Genomic DNA, 13,871 nt, shown 5'->3' with positions numbered 1-13,871 from the left:
GGGCCGCGATTTCGCCTCCCGAGGCGAGCGACATCCGGGGCGAGCTGCGACTCCGCTCCTGTCTCCATGCATGCTTCCTCCATGACATTCCCCTGATTGGCTTGTTAATCCCGGCCTGCGAGGTTCCCGGCCAATTAAAAGGAAGTGAGTCTGCTGATGTAATTTGATGACGCGTCATCCGCCAGTTTCCCAAAGCGACAATCGCTAACTTTATTTTGGCAGTTATGCTCTAGTGCTCTACAGCATTGAGGTGCTGCAAACACTGACAAGCACTGTACAAAGGTGCATGGTTACCCCAGGCTCTCCCATGACTTCCTCCATATTCCTATGCCGGGAATCACAGCACACAGGGAGGTTCTCTTCCCTTCCAATGGGCGGAAGAGACCTCCCCAGGAGACCAAAGCAGCATAGTTGCACATTGCACAGGAGGATACAAGCAGGGATGTGGTCAGGAGGACCAGGCTGCAGTGGCACAAACCTTTCAATGATCTCAGTAGATCACGAAACATTACTGCAAAGTCACACTCAACCTCATCCTGTTGTGCCACTCATCACATCCCCATCACTCTGCCTTCCCTACCCTACTCCTGCACATTCTTACTCACACAACTAACCTTGCACCTCCACCCATCCCTCTCTCTCTATCTATCTACATCATCATATAAGAACATAAGAATTAGGAACAGGAGTAGGCCATCTAGCCCCTCGAGCCTGCTCCGCCATTCAACAAGATCATGGCTGATCTGGTCGTGGACTCAGCTCCCCTTACCCGCCCTCTCCCCGCAACCCTTAATTCCCTTATTGGTTAAAAATCTATCTATCTCTGACTTGAAAACATTCAATGAGCTAGCCTCAACTGCTTCCTTGGGCAGAGAATTCCACAGATTCACAACCCTCTGGGAGAAGAAATTCCTTCTCAACTCGGTTTTAAATTGGCTCCCCCGTATTTTGAGGCACTGATCCCTGTGGCACACCACTAACCACTGATTTCCAACCGGAAAAGGACCCATTTATCCCGACTCTCTACTTTCTGTTCGCCAGCCAATTCTCTATCCATGCTAATACATTTCCTCTGACTCCGCGTACCTTTATCTTCTGCAGTAACCTTTTGTGTGGCACCTTTTGGAAATCTAATGCCTTTTGGAAATCTAAATACACCACATCCATCGGTACACCTCTATCCACCATGCTCGTTATATCCTCAAAGAATTCCAGTAAATTAGTTAAACATGATTTCCCCTTCATGAATCCATGCTGCGTCTGCTTGATTGCACTATTCCTATCTAGATGTCCCGCTATTTCTTCCTTAATGATAGTTTCAAACATTTTCCCCACTACAGATGTTAAACTAACCGGCTTATAGTTACCTGCCTTTTGTCTGCCCCCTTTTTTAAACAGAGGCGTTACATTAGCTGCTTTCCAATCCGCTGGTACCTTCCCAGAGTCCAGAGAATTTTGGTAGATTATAACGAATGCATCTACTATAACTTCCGCTATCTCTTTTAATACCCTGGGATGCATTTCATCAGGACCAGGGGACTTGACTACCTTCAGTCCCATTAGCCTGTCCAGCACTACCCCCCTAGTGATAGTGATTGTCTCCAGGTCCTCCCTTCCCACATTCCTGTGGCCTGCAAATTTTGGCATGGTTTTTGTGTCTTCCATTGTGAAGACGGAAGCAAAATAATTGTTTAAGGTCTCAGCCATTTCCACATTTCCTATTAGTAAATCCCCCTTTTCATCTTCTAAGGGACCAACATTTACTTTAGTCACTCTTTTCCGTTTTATATATCTGTAAAAGCTTTTACTATCTGTTTTTATGTTTTGCGCAAGTTTACCTTCGTAATCTATCTTCCCTTTCTTTATTGCTTTTTTAGTCATTCTTTGCTGTTGCTTAAAATTTTCCCAATCTTCTAGTTTCCCACTAACCTTGGCCACCTTATACGCATTGGTCTTTGATTTGATACTTTCCTTTATTTCCTTGGTTATCCATGGCTGGTTATCCCTTCTCTTGCCGCCCTTCTTTTTCACATCCCCATTTCATTAGCCACCCCTCACACTCACCTTCATCCTTGTCCAATGATATCAACTAACAACACACAAGGGGAGGCACTTAGCTCGTTTAGCCGCTTTTCATGTAAAGTTTCTGTTAATGGGTTGTCAAACATTGAAATCTTTATTTTCAACATTTTTCCTTGGACAGATTTGTGTGCTCATTTGGAAGTGGCTTAGTGAGTTGTAGTGAATAGTGAGACATAATTGTACCCCCTGCAATGGTGATGTGTGTAAGGAATGACTTGGACATTGCAGGGATGCTTTCTGGTGTAGGGTGGTGCTAATCTGGCGCATCATGAGGCAGTCAGGGTGTACAGCATCGTGAAGCAAACCTGGACATGGTGAGGCCATCCCTGGCCTCCCGGGCAGCAATGTGGTTGGATGTTGATTCCCTGTGTCCTGTGCAGCATCAGTTGATTACGGAGAAGGTTGGTGATGCTGGTGTGCCTGGGTCTGCTGGTATTCGGTCTGATCGTGGTAGGATTCTGAGGACCAAGGTGAGACAGTTTCAAGGCTACCGATGCTGATGGAATAGATGGCAGGTGAACTTGAGATGACAGAAGCGATCTGTCAATGGTGAGAGAGGTAGCTCCATGGAGCTGACACTGGATAGAGCGTCTACTCCAAACACTTGCAATCATCCTAAAGCTGAAAGATGTATTCTAAATCCTGAAGGTTCCAGCTTCTAACATTGGAAAGTGAACAGCTGTGAAATGGTGGCTTTTATACCACTTTTGCAGCTGTCACCTAATCAAGGCAATGGAGAGTCAGTGAAAACCCGACACACTTACCTGATGTGATACCCGAGCGCCGTGAAAGTCATCAAAAAGCTGGCAAAATGTTAAGTAGATGGTAAAATGTTGTTTAAGTACCTTTTAACAATCTCTTAACTATTTCAATTGTCTCACCAGTCACTTAGTGTCGGGTCTATAAAGCATAGGCAGGCCTGGCACTTGGGAAACTGACACGGAGGCGGGTTCACAGTGGGATCCTGCCTCGCTGTCAATCGTTTAGATTTTGATGGTGGACCCGCCTCTGGCCCCGCCTCCTGAGCGCCGGCAAAATCCAGGTCTTGTTGTGGCCTAATTGCTACTTCCTGATTACCTCATCTCTAGTTCTTTTCAGTCATGGTTGTGCCTTGCACTACAGACCCTTGGCATTTGAGATTTGATTCTGAATAATAAAACAAAATTGCAATTATACAATGAATCACTGAATGAAACATTTATTTTACAACCAAGATGACAGACAACAATCCTTGTGTGGACTAACCAGTAATTGAATATTTTTAGCAAGAAATAATATACCGATGAAAATACACGATCTGAAACAGAACCCGTTTGGGCTAGAATTTCCACTTAGCCGGCTGTCGCCCAAAATATGGGCAATGTTTCAGCTTTCAGGATCGCTGGAAGATAACCCATTTTTCTGATCGCTACTTTCTGCTTTTTTGGGGGGGCGATAGCTCGGCGATGTGGAAGGCAAGGAGTCCCCAGCAACGACCTTTCTACGCATATGTTTTTTTTTGTAAAGATTTCCCGCAATTCAGGAGGTCGAGGGTCATCTGGGCATGCACAGAAGGCGAAGGGAGGGAGCGAGAGAGAGAGAGAGAGAGGCACACACAGACAGACAGACAGAGAGGAGAGGAGAGATTATGATATAAATCAGGAGAGATTATGATATAAATCTTATATATTGCATAATATATCATAATCATAAATATGTCCAACCTGGAGCAAGAGTTGGCGGAGAGTGGCCAGGATGTGGAGGGGTGGAGGAGAGCAAAACCCTTCTCCGGCGAGGCCAACGAGGCCCTCGTCCAGCAGGTGCACTCGCGGTGGGCCCAATTAACCCGGGGTGGGCGTGGGAAACCTCCACCCCGGGCCTACCAAAGGATTTGGGACGAGATCGCCGTCGTGGTCTCATCGGCGTCGCATGAGATGAGGAGGTCGGACCAGTGCCGCAAGCGCTGGAACAGCCTGGTTACTTCGGCAAGAGTAAGTATTAAATAGATTTTAAATTGTAATGCTCCACATAATTATATAAATCTCCCGAATTGAAATTAAGCTGGTTATTCTTGCATATATCCCCTGCTAAGATCTGGATAGAGCTCGGAACATGCGCCCTTTTTAAGTCTAATTTTGGCACCATCTCCTTTTGGGTTATGTTGGTCTCCTTTTGGTCTCCGCAAGATCCTACAAATCCCCCGGGAGGACAGACACACCAACATTAGCGTCCTCGTCCAGGCCAACATCCCCAGCATTGAAGCACTGACCACACTTGATCAGCTCCGCATGCCAGACACGAGACTCCCAAAGCAAGCGCTCTACTCGGAACTCGTCCATGGCAAACAAGCCAAAGGTGGGCAGAGGAGACGTTACATGGACACCCTCAAAGCCTCCCTGATAAAGTGTGACATCCCCACGGACACCTGGGAGTCCCTGGCCAAAGACCGCCCTAAGTGGAGGAAGTGCATCTGGGAGGGCGCTGAGCACCTCGAGTATCGTTGCCGAGAGCATGCAGAAACCAAGCGCAGGCAGCAGAAGGAGCGTGCGGCAAACCAGACTCTCCGCCAACCTTTCCCTTCAACCACTGTCTGTCCCACCTGTGACAGGCACTGTGGTTCTCATATTGGACTGGTCAGCCACCTAAGGACTCATGCTAAGAGTAGAAGCAAGTCTTCCTCGATTCTGAGGGGCTGCCTATGATGATGATGTTGGTGGATGGGGCACGACTGAGCAATGAGGGGTCCGGTGACCTTTACCCAGACTGTGTCAGTCTCTCCGGCTGCTGTCACTTACACAGTGAGACAGCCTGGACTGGGGGAGAGCTGCCCTGGCTCACTGTCTGCCCTGGGACACTTTGGGACATTAGCTCCTGTCATTGCCGAACGCACCAATCCCCCCTGGGGCCCCTGGGAATAATTAAGAATATGGCACATCACTTTGGATTTTTAAAAATGGCTTTAATATGTAAGTTCATAAATACTCTGTAGAACCAATCAGATCATGTAAGAAGTTAGGATTGGGATAATTTTACATGGTTGTATACATTTATTTTAGAACATAAGAACATAAGAATTAGGAACAGGAGTAGGCCATCTAGCCCCTCGAGCCTGCTCCACCACTCAACAAGATCATGGCTGATCTGGCCGTGGACTCAGCTCCACTTACCCGCCCGCTCCCCATAACCCTTAATTCCCTTATTGGTTAAAAATCTATCTACATTGTGACTTGAATACATTCAATGAGCTAGCCTCAACTGCTTCCTTGGGCAGAGAATTCCACAGATTCACAACCCTCTGGGAGAAGAAATTCCTTCTCAACTCGGTTTTAAATTGGCTCCCCCGTATTTTGAGGCTGTGCCCCCTAGTTCCAGTCTCCCCGACCAGTGGAAACAACCCTTCTGCCTCTATCTTGTCTATCCCTTTCATGATTTTAAATGTTTCTATAAGATCACCCCTCATCCTTCTGAACTCCAACGAGTAAAGACCCAGTCTACTCAATCTATCATCATAAGGTAACCCTCTCATCTCCGGAATCAGCCTAGTAAATCGTTTCTGTACCCCCTCCAAAGCCAGTATATCCTTCCTTAAGTAAGGTGACCAAAACTGCACGCAGTACTCCAGGTGCGGCCTCACCAACACCCTATACAGTTGCAGAAGGACCTCCCTGCTTTTGTACTCCATCCCTCTCGCAATGAAGGCCAACATTCCATTCGCCTTCCTGATTACCTGCTGCACCTGCAAACTAACTTTTTGGGATTCATGCACAAGGACCCCCAGGTCCCTCTGCACCGCAGCATGTTGTAATTTCTCCCCATTCAAATAATATTCCCTTTTACTGTTTTTTTTCCAAGGTGGATGGCCTCACATTTTCCGACATTGTATTCCATCTGCCAAACCTTAGCCCATTCGCTTAACCTATCTAAATCTCTTTGCAGCCTCTCTGTTTCCTCTACACAACCCGCTTTCCCACTAATCTTTGTGTCATCTGCAAATTTTGTTACACTGTACTCTGTCCCCTCTTCCAGGTCATCTATGTATATTGTAAACAGTTGTGGTCCCAGCACTGATCCCTGTGGCACACCACTAACCACCGATTTCCAACCCGAAAAGGACCCATTTATCCCGACTCTCAGCTTTCTGTTCGCCAGCAAATTCTCTATCCATGCTAATACATTTCCTCTGACTCCGCGTATCTTTATCTTCTGCAGTAACCTTTTGTGTGGCACCTTATCGAATGCCTTTTGGAAATCTAAATACACCATATCCATCCGTACACCTCTATCCACCATGCTCGTTATATCCTCAAAGAATTCTAGTAAATTAGTTAAACATGATTTCCCCTTCATGAATCCATGCTGCGTCTGCTTGATTGCACTATTCCTATCTAGATGTCCCGCTATTTCTTCCTTAATGATAGTTTCAAGCATTTTCCCCACTACAGATGTTAAACTAACCGGCCTATAGTTACCTGCCTTTTGTCTGCCCCCTTTTTTAAACAGAGGCGTTACATTAGCTGCTTTCCAATCCGCTGGTACCTCCCCAGAGTCCAGAGAATTTTGGTAGATTATAACGAATGCATCTGCTATAACGAATGCATCTGCTATAACTTCCGCCATCTCTTTTAATACCCTGGGATGCATTTCATCAGGACCAGGGGACTTGTCTACCTCGAGTCCCATTAGCCTGTCCAGCACTACCCCCCTAGTGACAGTGATTGTCTCAAGGTCCTCCCTTCCCACATTCTCGTGACCAGCAATTTTTGGCATGGTTTTTGTGTCTTAGACTATGAAGACCGAGGAAAAATAATTGTTTAAGGTCTCAGCCATTTCCACATTTCCCATTATTAAATCCCCCTTCTCATCTTCTAAGGGACCAACATTTACTTTAGTCACTTTTTTCCGTTTTATATATCTGTAAAAGCTTTTACTATCTGTTTTTATGTTTTGCGCAAGTTTACCTTCAAAATTTATCTTTCCTTTCTTTATTGCTTTTTTCGTCATTCTTTGCTGTTGTTTAAAATTTCAATTGATTTTGTTCTATCTTCAGCACTGAGGCAGGGTCTTAAACAGCTGCCAGGCAAATCCTTTAGCATTTTAACACTATTTTATGAATGCTTTTCTTTGCTAGATTTTGACCCATCGACTATGAGATTATCTAATCCTTTAGTAGAGGGCAGAAATCATTGCTTTTAAATATGAAACCATGCAAACGTATGAAAGTTTGGATCATAACTTTCAAATTTCCCCTGAAAGTTAGGGTTGTCTGAGGTAGTCTCTGTAAATTGCTGTTATATCTATGCTAGCTGCATAGAATATATTTGCGCCATGTATGCGTTAACAATCTTGCACTTTAAAAGCATTTTTCTCTCAATCATATAACAGCAAATTGTATTGAGCCATCCTGCATTTTTAAACCAGAAGAATATCGCCTGGGTTGGAGGTATGACCTATAATTCAGTTATTTATGTTCCTTGGGTAGGGCTCAAGTTTACATAAGGCTCATATACAAGGGAGGCCGATATGTGCATCAATATTATAGCTTCCTTCAACATTAAGGCAGAATTGCTTCGGGACAGTTCGATTAAAATTAAAATTTATTTCTGGAAATCACTTAAGCCGATTATCAGTCCTAGTGGGCACAGTATAAACATTTAGGCCGTAATAAGTGCGTAAATGGATCTATGAACTCAAGAGACATACACTAGCAAGTTATGGTAGGTTTCAGGTTTCATATAATTACAAAGAGGAAATAATACTAAAGAGGTGTTACTGAGATGTTATGGAAAAGAAAATGTCTGCTCACAGCTTAGCCGTGTTACATTTATGACGGAGGAAGTGTATATGATCCCCATAAAATGATTTTATAATTGTAGTGATTTTGGAACTGGTCTTCTAAAGAGTTGAAGTCTGCAATAATATTTGTAGCTTTTCGTTTTTCTGCATTTGCATGTTGTGGGATAATTGCGAGATTATCAGTTGTGACTGTGGAACAAAATCAGATGTCAAAGAAAAAATCAAGACATTTTGTCAGATTATTCACATCTACGCCCCAAAATGATGAAAACAGATTATGATTGTTTTAACTTCCTCTAAAACATCCACAAGTGTATTATCCAGACTACCAATTCCGAAAGCAATTTGAGAGATATTACTGAACATTTATAATTCAAAATCTGCAGACACGTGTTTTATAGTGGTATCACATATATACCAAAAGCTATTAAATCTTCGGCTCGTGGTTTCATGTTCTAGATGATGAGTACTCGATTGCTGTTGTTTAAAGATCCTTATTAGTTTGAATTTCAATGCTGTCCACATTAAACTGCAATATGCTTCTCAGAGAATTGCTCAATAATATTAACATTTTCCAACTTTCAGCATTAATATCCAGCTGAATAAATCATATTGAATATTGTTACTGCATAGTTCATGTATATTTCATTTTAAATTGCATGTATTTTAGGATGTGATATATGCATCTTATTGCATGTTGTTTTGGAGACCCCAAAATCCCATCGAATCACGGGGCAGAATTTGCGGTCGGCGATGAGACTCGAGGTGCTCAGCACCCTCCCGGATGCTCTTCCTCCACTTAGGGCGGTCTCTGGACAGGGACTCCCAGGTGTCAGTGGGGATGTTGCACTTTATCAGGGAGGCTTTGAGGGTGTCCTTGTAACGTTTCCTCTGCCCACCTGGGGCTCACTTGCCGTGCAGGAGTTCCGAGTAGAGCGCTTGCTTTGGGAGTCTCGTGTCGAGCATGAGGACAATGTGGCCCGCCCAGCGGAGCTGGTGGAGTGTGGTCAGTGCTTCGATGCTGGGGATGTTGGCCTGATTGAGAACACGGACGTCGGTACGTCTGTCCTCCCAGGGGATTTGCAGGATCTTGCGGAGAAAACGCTGGTGGTACTTCTCTAGCGACTTGAGGTGTCTACTGTACATGGTCCACGTCTCTGAGCCATATAGTGAGTACATTGCTTATGTCAGGATTTCAGAACGTTAGTACTGATTATTAATCTATGGATTAATATGACAATAGAAACAACAGCTGATTGCTCAATAATGAGTCAGGATGTGTACAGTTGAGCGTCCCGAACCCGGCAACCTCGGGACCGAGACCAAGCCGGTTTTCGTGTTTTTCCAGATTTCGGAACGTGTTTCTGACGTCCGAAATCCGGAAACGCCCGAGCCCAGGTTTGGGTATTTCCGGATTTTGGAACGTTAGAAAGCGGGAGGGAAGGTTGCTCTCCGAGGAGCTATTCGAGTGGGGCCCGTCGCAGAGGAGTTGTTGGGGCGGGCCGGTGAGGAGGGCCCGAGGTCGGGCAACAGCGGGGTCCCGAGGTCAGCAGGGTCGGTGGGTCCGGATTCCGGAACATTTTACGGATTCCAGATGACCCTGCCACCAGTCGGTCCGGAATACGGATTTTGGACGCTCAACCTGATTACATGAATTTCAGGGGCATACCACTAAAGGCGACTTCAGCTAAACTGAAAACCTATTCAGGGTAAAAACTGAAGACACTTGGACAAATGGATTGTACAGTACAATACCAGGGGCAACAAGCAAGATTACCTATTATTATAGTGAAATATGTCAATCGGCCAACACTGATGGGCAAAGGTGGGCTAAGAGTGCTTCATTTGGATTGGTACAGCGTCTGTAGTACAGAAGTCTTGGATTGATACTCTGCAGGTGAAATATGCTAACATGTTTGAGGACATATACAAGGGCATCAAGGGATATAATGCACATATTCAGATTAGGTTGGGTGTCAAATCTATATTTGTAGACCAAGGCCGGTACCATATGCATTAAAATCACAGATTGAGCAAGAGCTTGATAAGTTGGAGAAAAACAGAGTTTAGTGAAGACTGATAGAAGTAATTGGGCCACCGCGTAAGCCCCGAAGGCAGAAAAAAAGGGTACGGCTCATACAAACATAGACATAGAAACATAGAAAATAGGTGCAGGAGTCGGCCATTCAGCCCTTCTAGCCTGCACCGCCATTCAATGAGTTCATGGCTTAACATACAACTTCAGTACCCCATTCCTGCTTTCTCGCCATACCCCTTGATCCCCCTAGTAGTAAGGACTTCATCTAACTCCTTTTTGAATATATTTAGTGAATTGGCCTCAACAACTTTCTGTGGTAGAGAATTCCACAGGTTCACCACTCTCTGGGTGAAGAAGTTTCTCCTCATCTCAGTTCTAAATGGCTTACCCCTTATCCTTAGACTGTGACCTCTGGTTCTGGACTTCCCCAACATTGGGAACATTCTTCCTGCATCTAACCTGTCTAAACCCATCAGAATTTTAAACGTTTCTATGCGGTCCCCTCTCATTCTTCTGAACTCCAGTGAATACAAGCCCAGTTGATCCAGTCTTTCTTGATAGGTCAGTCCCGCCATTCCGGGAATCAGTCTGGTGAACCTTCGCTGCACTCCCTCAATCGCAAGAATGTTCTTCCTCAAGTTAGGAGACCAAAACTGTACACAATACTCCAGGTGTGGCCTCACCAAGGCCCTGTACAACTGTAGTAACACCTCCCTGCCCCTGTACTCAAATCCCCTCGCTATGAAGGCCAACATGCCATTTGGGGCTCTGTGGGGATTCTAAAATTACCCTGAATCATCATCATCATCATCATAGGCAGTCCCTCGGAATCAAGGAAGACTTGCTTCCACTCTTAAAATGAGTCCTTAGGTGGCTGAACAGTCCAATACAAGAACCACAGTCCCTGTCACAGGTGGGACAGACAGTGGTTGAGGGAAAGGGAGGGTGGGACTGGTTTGCCGCACGCTCTTTCTGCTGCCTGCGCTTGATTTCTGCATGCTCTCGGTGATGAGACTCGAGGTGCTCAGCGCCCTCCCGGATGCACTTCCTCCACTTAGGGCAGTCTTTGGCCAGGGACTCCCAGATATCAGTGGGGATGTTGCACTTTATCAGGGAGGCTTTGAGGGTGTCCTTGTAATGTTTCCTCTGCCCACCTTTGGCTCGTTTGCCGTGAAGGAGTTCCGAGTAGAGCGCTTGCTTTGGGAGTCTCGTGTGAACAATGTGGCCTGCCCAGCGGAGCTGATCAAATGTGGTCAGTGCTTCAATGCTGGGGATTTTGGCCTGGTCGAGGACGCTAATGTTGGTGTGCCTGTCCTCCCAAGGGATTTGTAGGATCTTGCGGAGACACCGTTGGTGGTATTTCTCCAGCGACTTGAGGTGTCTACTGAACCGAGCAGTTGATGATAAACAGTACCCTTTACCGACATCACAGGACCTGTATGCAGAACTGACAGGAGCCAAAGTCTTCACAAAACCGGATCTCTCTCACACCTAGGCTCAACTCAACATTGACAAGGATAGTCAGCTGTATCTGACAGTCAACACGCACAAAGATTTATATTCATACACTAAGTTGCCCAATGGTATCACGTCCTCACCAAAGATATTTCAGGCTACCATGGGTCAGACCTCACAGGGAATAAATCACTGTTTGGACAATCAAGATCATGTGTTGACAACCACCGACACAGAGAAGGAAAATCTGGAAATCTTCGAAGAAATATTCAGATGGTTCAATGACCATAATCTGAAGTGGAAGAGGAGTAAATGGGCATTCATACAGCGTGAGATGGTTTAGCTAGGATTGTGGGTCGATGAAAATGGTCTACAACCAGTTAAGGAGGAAGTGCAAGCCGTCATGATGGCTCTGGAACCAAAAGATGTTGCTGAATTACGATCCTTTTTAGGCATGGTCCAACATTATGCTCGTTTCCTTCCTGGATTAGCAACGGTGCTGGTACAACTCCATTATTTATTGAAGAAAGTTGTGAGTTGGATATGGGACAAAGAGCAACAGAATGCATATGACACATGGAAGCATCACTTGAGCAGTAGTGCTATTCTCATCCATTATAATCTGACTCGTGAACTAAGACTAGCATGTGATGTCTCTGGGTATGGTGTGGGAGCAGTGAGCAGCCATGTTATGAATGATGGGCAGAAAAAAATAGTTGCCTTTGTGTCGTGTACGCTCAAGAAAAGTGAACAAAATGATGCGCAGATTGAGAAAGAAGCTTAGGCAATTATATTTGGTCATAAAAAGTTTCATCAATTTCTTTTGGGATGACAAACCGATCACAAACCGTTACTAACTATCCTCGGCCCAAAGGCAGCAATTCCATCTATGCAGCTTCCAGGATACAAAAATGGGCTATTTTATTGTCTCAGTACGATTACAAAATCGACAATCGCACGTTGAAGCAGAATGCAGTGGCGGGTGCCCTTTCACGGTTGCCCCATGAAGATTCTGAAATTGGCCGCGAACAGTCAGTCTTCACTCTAGATGTCGTTGATGAGGATTTTCCGGTCACTGCCTGTTATTGTAGAGCACACAGAGAAAGGTGCCACGTTACAGTGGGTCTATGAGCTCACCCTGCGAGGGGGGTCTGAAGATCAGACACATTTAGATGAGGGGATAAAGCCCTTTTATTATCGTCGGCTCAAATTATCACGTGAGCAGCGATGTCTAAAATGCAATTTTGGTCCACGCAATTTGCGAATTTTGCCAGACACAGCGGTATCAACACACACGTTGGTAGCACCATAAAATCCTGCTTCGAATGGTGCAGCTGAAAGGTCGGTCAGGATTGTCAAGGAGGCTTTGCAGACACATGTTTTACAGACTGGATCATCGGTGAGCATGAAGCATAGGTTAGCAAATTTTCTTTTCAAATACAGAACTACACCCCATTCTACAGCAAGGTACATACATGCTGAATTAGCGATGAAATTTAGGCTGAGGATGCGTCTCAGTTTATTGCAAGCAAACTTGCCTGATAAAGTACAGAAGGTGCAATCGGTGCTCCCGACCTCGGCTCAACTGACCCCCCCCCACCCCCCGACCTCTGCCCGACCTCCCACATGACTCAATAAAACCCCGGCCAGTTGGGTCTAGGCCATCCACGATGAGGTATGCAGTTGTGAGCCTAGTGGATGAACTGGTAATGTGTAGTTTGATTGTTAAACCTTTGTTAATAAACCAACTAGTTCTTAATAGCAATGTGTTGCTTTAAATTCTTAAGAAAAGAACCCGTTAAGCAAATATATTACAATAGTAAACAATCAGGAGGAGAGGGATAGACTGCAGGAAGACACAGACAGGCTGGTGAAATGGGCGGACACGTGGCAGATAAAATTTAACGCAGGAAAGTGTGAAGTGAAACATTTTGATAGAAAGAATGAGGAAAAGACATATAAACCAAATGGTACAATCCTAAAGCGGGTGCGTGAACAGAGAGACCTGGGAGTATATGTGCATAAATTGTTGAAGATGGCAGGGCAGGTTGTGAAAGCAGCTAAAAAGGCTTACAGGATCCTGGGCTTCATAAATAGTGATATAAAGTGTGGAAGTTATGATCAACCTGTATAAAACACTAGTTCGGCCCCAACTGGAGAATTGTGTCCAATTCTGGGCAGCACACTTTAGGAAGGATGTGAAGGCCTTAGAGTGGGTGCATAGAAGATTTACGAGAATGGTTCCAGGGATGAGGGACTTCAGTGACGGGGAGAGACTGGAGAAGCTGGGGTTGTTCTCCTTAGAGCAGAGAAGGTCGAGAGGAGATTTGATAGAGGTGTTCAAAATCACGAGGGGTTTGGACAGAGTAGAGAGAGAGAAACTGTTCCCATTGGCAGAAGGGTCGAGCACCAGAGAACACAGATTTCAGATGTATGGCAAAAGAACCAAAGGCAATGTAAGAAAAAACTTTTTAATGTAGCGAGTGGTTGGGATCTGGAATGCACGGCCTGAAAGGGCGGTGGA

This window comes from Pristiophorus japonicus, chromosome 12 (genome assembly GCF_044704955.1).
Source record: "Pristiophorus japonicus isolate sPriJap1 chromosome 12, sPriJap1.hap1, whole genome shotgun sequence".
In the NCBI taxonomy this organism is placed as follows: domain Eukaryota; kingdom Metazoa; phylum Chordata; class Chondrichthyes; family Pristiophoridae; genus Pristiophorus; species Pristiophorus japonicus.
Note: the sequence above shows the minus strand (reverse complement) of the source record.